Below are 10,369 nucleotides of genomic sequence, written 5' to 3'. Positions count from 1 at the left end.
GAAATTTGGAGACAGTTCAAAGGCGCTTGGATTGACCAGCGGCAATTTTTGTTTCTCGCCCCACTGCACAGGCGAAAGCGCTGGCGCTGCCATTGGCTCTGGCTGGGGTGAGTCCTGAACCTGTGAGCCGCGGAACTTTCCCGCTCTGAGCTCCAAGTTGCGCTAGGCGCATCCTTGCGGTGCGGTTTCCCAGCGACCCTCTTGCCTTGCAGCTTGTGTCGGGAGTTGCAGACAGCCATGGCCCATGGGCCTGGAGCTGACAGACCCTGGAGCGGTGTCTGAGGGAGGTCGGCAAAGCCACTGGCTGGCCCCAGTGCAACCTCACATAAGTGCGCAGATCCCGGGCTCGGGTGCGACTGGGGTCGCACGTGGACGCGGGTTGCAGAACTCTGGCAAATTGTGGAGCTGGGGGACGGTAAGGGGAAATGTAAATCACTTTTCCCCACATTTCAGAGGACCTAGGCTATCAAAATTTTAAAAATTGTTAAAACTTTTACAGTATGGCTCTCTCAGTTGAATGTTATTGAAATCAACCTAACCTCAGTTATTAACGCCTATAAGCTCCCCTTGAAGCTTATTACGGCCCCCATCCCCCTACACACAAACTGTGTTGATTTCTCCTTCAGCCTATGTGCTCCTAAAGCACTCAGTGTTTACCTGCCATCATACTTTATTGAAAGTACAAACTTGTCACTTGTCTGTCCACCCCACTAAGCTTCTTGAGAACTAGAACTTTCATGTCTCTTCCCAACACAAATGTTTTATGTGTATTTTGTTGAAGAACTTCAAATATGATCTATCAAATTATGACTCATTTATGTTTCAAACTCCAGCCTCTCCCTTGAGTTCCTTGCTCACAGCAACTACAGACTGAGCTTAGTTGGAATTCAGTAGCACACAACTGGGATATCCGCACTGTACGGCTTTTAACAATTTTTTAAATTTTGGTCCTCTCAGCATCACAAATTCACTGTGTCCAAAATACAGTAGAATGTTGTTTCTACCCACCTATACTCTGCCATCCCCTGAAGTCCTTTCCCCATGCTCCACCACTCAAGCCTTGCCTACCGCAGTAAATGGCATTTCTGTCTTTCCAGTTGCTCACACATAAAACTAGACTGCTATTTTGATGTCTTCATTTTTCTCTATTCTGTATCTAATTCCTTAGCAATCCTGTCAGTTCTACTTCCAAACTGTACTCAGCATATTCACTGCTCTAATTCCAGCTTAAATCACCATCATCCTTTGCCTGGAATGCTGCATCAATCTTCTAATCACTCTACTTTCTTCCTCCTCCTTCCTCCCTTTCTTCTTCCTTCGTGTAAATCATCATTCCATCCTTCTGCTTAAAATCTTCTCACGTTTCCTTATTGCACTTAAAATGGCAAACTCTTAACCTTGAGCCCTGCAGAATTTGGCTCCCATAAGTCTCTCCAACTTCAGCTTCTGCCTCCTTCATGCTATAGCCATGCTCACTTTTTTATTCCTCAGGCTTACCAAGCTCAATTGCATCATAGAGAATTTGTTCTTGCTGTTTCTTCTGCCTGGAATACATGTTTCCCAATCTTTATAAGACTACTTATCTGTAAGTTTCATCTCAGATGTCACATCTAAGAGAGGTTTTCCTTGACCACTGTAGCCAAAGCAAATGTTGATCATTGAGTGAATAAGGGAATGAATGAATGGAGGGGTATATAATGTAGCAGAGTAGATAATTTAAGGCTAATTCACTATATATCTCCAAGCAAATAGATTTGTAATGCTTTTCCTGCCAACAATCTATACAGCTGATTTACAAATACTTGGTTGACAGGTTTTATATATCATTGTGGCTCATCAGCTTATATATTGTTGGGGCCAGAATCTATACTTACACTTCATTCAAATTTGATTTTACAGAAGAGTTGAGATTTTTATTTTTCTTTTAATTAAGAGGGCTGTGAAATTATTATCTATAATTCTAAATCTCCTGAGTGGCTAGGATTGCAAGCGTGAGCCACCATGCCCAGCTATGTTTTTTTTTTTTTTTTTTTGGATGCAGATGGGGTTTCTCCCTGTTGTTCAGGCTGTTCTCAAACTCCCAAACTCAGGTTATCCACCTGCCTCAGCCTCTGGAGGTGCTGGAATTGCAGGCATGAGCCAGTGTGCATGGCCCAGTTCATTTTAATTATTTATTTTTTTGTTTTGAGATAGAGTCTCACTCTGTCACTGAGGCTGGAGTGCAGTGGCACTGTCTTGGCTCACTGCAACCTCTGCCTCCCAGGTTCAAGTAATTCTCCTGCCTCAGCCTCCTGGGTAGCTGGGATTACAGGCATCCACAGCCACACCCAGCTCCTTTTTTTGTATTTTTATTAGAGACGATGTTTCATCACGTTGGCCAGGCTGGGCTCCGACTCCTGACTTCAGGTGATCTCACCCACCTCAGCTTCCCAAAGTGCTGGGATTACAGGCGTGATCGGCCTGGCGTGGTGGCTCCACTTTTTATCCCAGGACTTTGGACGGCCGACCGTGGAGGGTTGCTTGAGCCTAGGAGTTCCGCACCAACCCTGGGCAACATGGTGAAATATGATCTCTTTTTTTTTTCTTTTCTGCGACGGACGGAGTTTTGCTCTTGTTGTCCAGGCTGGAGTGCAGTGGCATGGTCTCGGCTTGCCACGGACTCCACCTCCCGGATTTGGGTGGTTCTCCTGCCTCAGCTTCCGGAGTGGCTGGAATTGCAGGACTGAGCCACCATGCCTGGCTCAATTTGTAATTTTTTTTGTTTTTCTTTTTTTGTGTGTGTGTGCAGATGGGGTTTCTCCATGTTTGTCAGGCTGGTCTCAAACTCCCGACCTCAGGTAATCTGCCCACCTCAGCCTCCTCGGGTGCTGGGATTGCAGGCATAAACCACCATGCCAGGCCTAATTTATTAATCAGAAAGGAAGAGATTGGCCTGGCGTAGTGGCTGACCCTTGTGATCACAGGACTTTGGATGGCCTAGCACAGCAGATTGCTTGAGCCTAGGAGTTCCATACTGGCCTGGGCAACATGGTGAAACTCGGTCTCTTTTTTTTTTTTTTTTTTTTTTTTGAGATGGATTTTTGCTCTTGTTGCCTGGCTGGAGTGCAATGGCGCGGTCTCGGATCCCCTTGTCCTCCACCTCCGGGTTTGGGTGGATCTCTTACCTCAGCCTCCCAAGTGGCTGGGATTGCAGGCGTGAGCCACCATGCCCGGCTAATTTTGTATTTTTGTTTTGTTTTTGTTGTTTTTTTTGGTGTAGACGGGGTTTCTCCATGTTTGTCAGGCTGGTCTCAAACTCCCAACCTCAGGTGCAGGGAGGATGGAATGAAGGTCCTCTGTGTGAAGTCCAGGAAGGAGAGTGCGTGGGTGTAGTGAACATGCTCCTCCCCATTTTGCAGACGAGATAACTGAGGTGCAGCAAGGAGAAGCTACTGTCCTGTGGCCCCATAGCCAGGGCTCTGTGGACACCTTCCTCTCAGCCATGGGAGCCGAAAATTGTTTGGCGGGGCTCTGCTTTGCTTAAAGTCAATCAGCATTGAACAAGCCTCTAAGCTCCTTAAGCAACTTCCTGTGAGTGTGGAAGCCGGCTGAGAGCAGGGGCTCAGAGAGGTTTAATGACATGCCCCCATCACACAGTGGTGAAGGGCTGCTCCTGTAGGTGAAGGGTAGCATGATCATAAGCCAGGGCTCCAGACACTCAGATTCTGGCCTTGTGGAGAGGTTTGGGGCAGGTGACATCTCCCTCTGGGGCTCAGTTTCCTTTGGAGCCGACAGTGTGCCAGGCAGAGTTTAGAGAGAGGGTCTGCTGGAAGGGATGATGGGAGAGAGCCTGGTGGGAGAACAAGGGAGTTGGGTGCCTGGGTGGGTCAGGGTGTGTGCACACAGCCTTCCCTGACCCCAGCAAAATATGCCATTAGTGGCAACTTCTTCGTTGCCCTCTTCTCTGCCCTCTTACTCCCCAAAAGACTGCCAGGGAGGCTGGGTGCGGTGGCTAATGCTTGTAATCACAGCACTTTGGGAGGCCAAGGCAGGCGGGTCACCTGACGTCAGGACTTGAAGACCAGCTTGTCCAACGTGGTGAAACCCCATCTCTATTAAAAATACAAAATTAGCCGGGCGTGGTGGTACATGCCTGTAGTCCCAGGCACTTGGAAGCCTGAGGCAGAAGAATTGCCTGAACCTAAGGCCAAGGTTGTGATTAGCCGAGATTGCGCCATTGCACTCCAGCCTGGGTGACAAGAGGGAAACTCCGTCTCAAGAAAAAAAGACCGCCAGGAGAAAAATCAAAGTACAAGAGAGAAAAGCAGGTGTACAGGTGTAGAAAGAGAAGTGCTGTCTGAGCTGTCTTTGTAATTGCCAGTAAGTGCTCAGTGTAGTCTTTGAGTTCCCTGGTGGCCAAAGTAAAAAGGGATGAGTGGGCCTTTTATCCTACTTCCATGGGAGGATTTCAACAAAGGCCAAGTAAGATCCTAGATATGAAAGCGCTTTGCAAATCACGAGACCCCTGTTGAGGTGGGGCGAGAGTAACAATTGTTAACAATATCTGATTCCACCACTGGGACTGAATCTTAGGCCTTAACCTTATTGTGTCTAAGCTGCCGCTGGTGCTGACGGCCTTTCCAGCACGGTCTCCGTCATTTCTTACCTCAAGGTGGATGCTCAGGTGGCATCAGGCCTCTGCTCAAGACGTCCCCTCAGCCTGGAATGCCTGGCCCACTGCCCCTCTGCAGTCTCGTCTCCACAGCCCCCTCCTCTGAGACCCTTCACTGGGCCACCCCAGGCTGGCTCTGGGGCCCTCATCTGCGTTTCTGCAGTTCCATCCTGCACACGCCACACTGGATGAAAACCTCCTTTGCCAGATGCCTGGTGGACAGGGTTGGGGGCTCTGTAGATTCTGGCTCAGGCCCTGGCACAATTAGTGCCTAGAAGGGGTTCGCTGAATGAATACGTGTTGGTACTGAGCCCACACCCTGTCCTCTGATCTCCACCTGTCCTCATCAAGGCAGAACACCTGGTGTTCTGGGCGTCACCTCCCCAGAGGCTGCCTCGGGCCTGCCTTTGCCTGCCCAGGAGGGTGCGTCCTGACCCCAGAAGTCTCCTACCTCCCTGAGCTGCCTACAGCCCGTAACTGTCAGGGCCTTGGCGGGAGGGGAGTGGCCAGGGCAAAATCAGCGAAAGGGTTGGTGGGGGTGGCTGCGCATGTTTCCACGCATTGCGCCACTGAATTCTTGCCTTTACTCTCTGCATTGGGCCGCTGCATTCTTTATTTACTCTAGTCCACGTCTCCCAGCAAGCTCCCACGGTAGGAGCTATTTTATCTCCATTGTACAGATGTGTAAACTGAGGCTCAGAGGCAAGAGCTCTCCCGCAGCTTTGTAATTTGTAACAAGTGGCGGGTAGGCCTCAGGGGTGGTGTCCACCCTCCATATGCTCACAGCCTGAAGGGAGACAAGAGAGAGAGAAAAATAAATCAAGGAGGTGGCTGGACAGGCCCTGGGGTGGGGTGACAGCCATTTGAGGAGGAGGAGACACGAGCAAGTGTGCACGCCGCCACACACCTGTGATGACAGACCCACTCGCACGCTCACTAGGCCCCAGCCCACTGTCACCCTCGCGTCTGCTCCCAGGCATCCCACATTTGCACATTCATTGTCCCCAGGCGCATCCCTTGCACACCCACGATCCCCACTTCCAGCAGGACACACTGAGACACACTTGCACCCCTGGGCTGGCACATCCTCTTCACCCACACACGTGTGCTTTCACTTGGGCTCACACCCTGAGCAGCCCAGGGAGACTCCATGCTCACACACCACGCAAATGCACATGGCCTGAGTCCCCTCTTGAGCCACACACCTGCCACCCCTCATGCCCGGCCACCAGCCCAGTCCCAGACGCCAACCCAGGGGTGCCAGGTGCCTCAGGCATCCAGGGTGATCCCCTTCAGGTGGGGCAGATGTTCTCAGCTGCTTGGGCTTGCCCTGAGGGTGGAGATGCGGCCCTGGCCAGGGGTGTAGGGCCAGGCAGCCGCTGGGGCAGAGCCGGGAGGCCCACACCTGTGTGGACATGCCTGGGGCTGGTGCCAGCACAGTGGCCGCTTCCTCTACCCTCCAGCCTATCGGAGGGCAGCCTATGCCAGGCTGGGGACCCAGCCTCCCATTCTGGGAGTGTCAGGGAAGCCCGAGGAGGGGCAGAGTGGGCAGGCCCAAGCCAGGCCCTTCTCTCTGATTTCGAATCTCAGCATCCCAGCTGTGTGACCTCAGGCAACATGTTCCAAGCCTCAGCTTTCTGCTCTGCAAAATAGGTATGATGACAACCTTCCCTCGTGGTTGTTGGGAGAACAAGGAAGCTAGTGTGAAATCTAGGGCTTGACTTTCCTGCCGGGGGCTATCACTCTGTCCCCCAGCTGGAGACCTACTCCCTAGTCTATCCCCACCTGTTCTTTTTTGTTTGTTTGTTTTGTTTTGTTTTGTTTTTTTGAGATGGAGTCTCACTCTGTTGCCCAGGCTGGAGTGCAATGGTGGGATCTCGGCTCACTGCAACCTCTGCCTCCCGGGTTCAAGTGATTCTCCTGCCTCAGCCTCCTGAGTAGCTGGGATTACAGGCGCCCGCCACCACACCTGGCTAAGTTTTGTATTTTCAGTAGAGATGGGGTTTTACCATATTGGCCAGGCTGGTCTCAAATTCCTGACCTCAGGTGATCCACCCACTTCGGCCTCCCAAAGTGTTGGGATTACAGGTGTGAGCTACTGTGCCCAGCCTTTAGGTTTTTTGATTTTTTTTTTTTTTGAGTCAGAGTCTCACTCTGTTGCTCAGGCTGGATTGCAGTGGCAAGATCTCAGCTCACTGCAACCTCTGCCTCCTGGGTTCAAGTGATTCTCAAGCTTCCACCTCCTGAGTAGCTGGGATTACAGGTGTCTGCCACCATGACCGGCTAATTTTGTGTGTGTGTGTGTATTTTTAGTAGAGACAGCGTTTCACTATGTTGGCCAGGCTGGTCTGGAACTCCCGACCTCAAGCAATCCACCTGCCTCAGTCTCCCAAAGTGCTGGGATTACAGGCATGAGCCACCGCACCTGGGCCACACTTGTTCTTTTTAAAACAGTTTGATCAAGCTAGAAGTCACATACCCTACAATTGATCCATTTAAAGTGTACAGTTTAATGGCTTTTAGTATGTTTACAGGTAGTGCAACCATCACCACTACCAATTTATTGCCACACTATCAATTTATTTATTTATTTATTTTAGAGATGGGGTCTCTCTCTGTTACCCAGGCTGGAGTGCAATGGTGTGATCACGGCTCACTGCAGCCTTGACCTCCTGGGCTCAAGCGATCCCCCCTCCTCAGCCTGCCAAGCAGCTAGAACTACAGGCACACTCCACCACACCTGGCTAATTTTAAAATTGTTTTGTAGAGCTAGGGTCTCAATCTGCTGCCCAGGCTGGTCTTGAATGCCCGGCCTCAGGCAACCTTTCCACCATGGCCTCGCAAAGCATTGGGATTACAGGTGTGAGCAACCATGCCCAGCCATCGCTGTCAACTTTAGGGCGTTTTCATCACCACAAAGAGAAACTCTGCGCCCTTTAGCCGTCACTCCCCTATCCTTCCACCCCGCCAGCCCTAAGCAACTGCTGGTTCACTTTCTGTCTCTATACATTTGCCTGTTCTTGACATTTTGTGTAAGGAAAATTAGATGATATGTGGCTTCTTTCACTTAGCCCAGTGTTTCCAAGGCTCATCCATGTTGTAGCACGTGTCACTACCTCCTTTTTCATGGCTGGATAACACTCCACTGCAGGGACATTCCGTGTTTTGTTTATCTGTTCATCTGGTGATGGGCATATGGGTTGTTTCTGTGTTTTGGCTCGTTTTGTTGTTGTGAGTATGCTGCTATGAACATCCATGCCTTACCTGCCTTCTGCCTGATTTTGCCTGACTTGCTAAGTTTAGCCTCTTGGCTTTTAGCCAAGCTGGGAGGCAGGCAGGCCAGTGTGGGAGGACAATTAGACAAGCTGGGCTCAGTATGTGAGGTGGGGGTTCTGGAAGCTGGGGAGGAGATAGCTGGTCTTAGAGGGGTGGAGACCACTTCTTTCCCACCCATTCCCATTGGGACAATTACCTCCCCCTCCCTCTTGTCTTCTCTCTTTTCACCTTAATAGCGACAGTCAGAGGCAACATTATGGCAAGGCCTTTTGAGCACAGAATGTCAATGGATCCTAAAACATACAAATAAACACACACTACACACACGCACTCACACACACACGCACACACACAGCGAACTGGATATTATTGGCATGCTCAGTTTATAGACGGGAATTTAAGCTTAGGAGTTGAAGAGACTTTGCCAAGCCCTGCAACTGTTGGGGTAGTATTTGAACCCAGACCTGTCCAGTTGTTGGAGAAACCCGATATGCCCCCACCTTCCTGCCTGTTCCACCATCCTAGGTCTCAGCTCTGCCCCAGTGCCACCTTGCCGATTCAATCCAGTCCAGTCCAAACCTCATGCCCGGGTGTGTGTGGGCCAGGGCTGAGGAGGGTAAGGGGAGATGCCAGGGCAGGACCTTGCTGGATTTATGATGTGCCAACCCTGGCTTGGGCCCCGGAATCCAGATCTGAACTAGACACCATCCCTGGAGGCTGGAAATCAAGGTGGGGGAGGGGGTGCAGATGGGGAGGTGTTGGCATGGAAGACCTGGCGACAGGGCGGGAGGTGCGGGGGGAACATGACCCAGTCTGGGTGGGGGAGTTCAAGGCAGGCTTCCTGGGACGGCAGTACTTGAGCAAGATCCGGGTGGCTCCTGAGGGAATGGCATGAGTAGAGGCGTGGAAGAGAGTAACAGGGAGAAAGGGTGCAGTGGTTTTGCCTAGAGTGGTTCTGTGGGAGGAGCCCAGAGTGTGAGGGATGAGATTTGAGAGATGGAGACAGGGTAGACCCTGAAGGGCCTAGAATGCCAGGCAAAGATGCTCAGACCTTCTGTGTGCAATAGGGAGACATGGAGGATTCTAGAAGGAGAGTGGCTTATGCATTTGGAAAGCTGCTCTGGAGTGGAGGTGGAGGTGGGAGTGGCTGAGGGAGGGGCTGGGAAGAAATTGTGGGGACCCCGAAGGGTTGGGGTAGAGGTCAGAGGTCAGAGGTGGCAGTGACAGGAGGAGGGACTGACACAGAACTGGGGTGGGGACAGGAAGAGGGTGGAAGATTTGAAAAAATCCAGGAGGTGAATCCAAAGAATCAGATGCACAGGAGTCCCGAATCCTCAGGCCTGGGAAGATCCCAGGGTCTACACCCCGATTTTAGCCAGGGAGCCCTCAGCTGGGATGAAATCTTCCACAGAAACCCAGCCACTCAAATGGGGCTGGAGCTACTGCAGAGCCAGGCAGCAGGATTCCATTTACGCAAGTTCTAGAAGACACAAAACTGATCTATGGTGATAGAAAGCAGATCGGTGGCTGCCTGGATTGGGGCATTCATATGAAGGGGTACACAGGGGAAACTTCTAGGGTGACAAAATGTTCTAAATCTTGATCATGATGGGTACCTGGGCGTAGATACTTGCCACACTCATCCAGCTGTACATTTAAGACCTGTGCATTTTACTGTGTGTAAATTATATCTCATAAAGAGAAGGAGAAAAATCTAGTAGCTAAAAACTGGTAAAACAGAAATAGCTCTAGGGTGGCCGGGTGTAGTGGCTCATGCATACCTGTAATCCCAGCACTTTGGGAGTCTGATGTGGGCAGATTGCTTGAGCCCAGGAGTTTGAGACTAGTCTGGGCAACATGTTGAAACCCAGTCTTTACAAAAAATACAAACATTAGCTGAGTGTGGTGGCACATGCCTGTAGTCCCAGCTACTTGGGAGGTTGAGGTGGGACGGGAGGTTGAGGCTGCAGTGAACTGAGATTGTGCCACTGCACTCCAGCCTGGGTGACAGAGAGACCCTGTCTCAAAAAAAAAAAAAAAAGAAGAAGAAAAGGAAGGAAGGAAGGAAGGAAGGAAGGAAGGAAGGAAGGCAGGCAGGCAGGCAGGCAGGCAAAGAGCTCTGGGGTGAGGCAAAGTTGCTGGTGGATTCTGCTCCCCACACCGCCAGAGCAGACCCTGAGCTGCCCCCAGGCTCCTGGGCCTCCCAGCCCAGCATCCCTTCCCTGTGGCTCCCAGGGTGTCCCTGACCATCAGCAGCCACCTGCCCTGCTCAGGTTGCTGCCTTCAGGGAGGGACGCTGGGCAGCCCCTCTTGCAAATCCTGAATTAATGAATCCCAGGAATCTGCTGCCCGTGAACAGCCTCTTCTTTGGGGTTTGGGTGAGAACCATAGGGATTAGGGCCTGGCAGGCAGGGCGCCTCCTCCCGGGGGCTCAGTTTTCAC

This window comes from Symphalangus syndactylus, chromosome 14 (genome assembly GCF_028878055.3).
Source record: "Symphalangus syndactylus isolate Jambi chromosome 14, NHGRI_mSymSyn1-v2.1_pri, whole genome shotgun sequence".
Classification (NCBI taxonomy): domain Eukaryota; kingdom Metazoa; phylum Chordata; class Mammalia; order Primates; family Hylobatidae; genus Symphalangus; species Symphalangus syndactylus.
Note: the sequence above shows the minus strand (reverse complement) of the source record.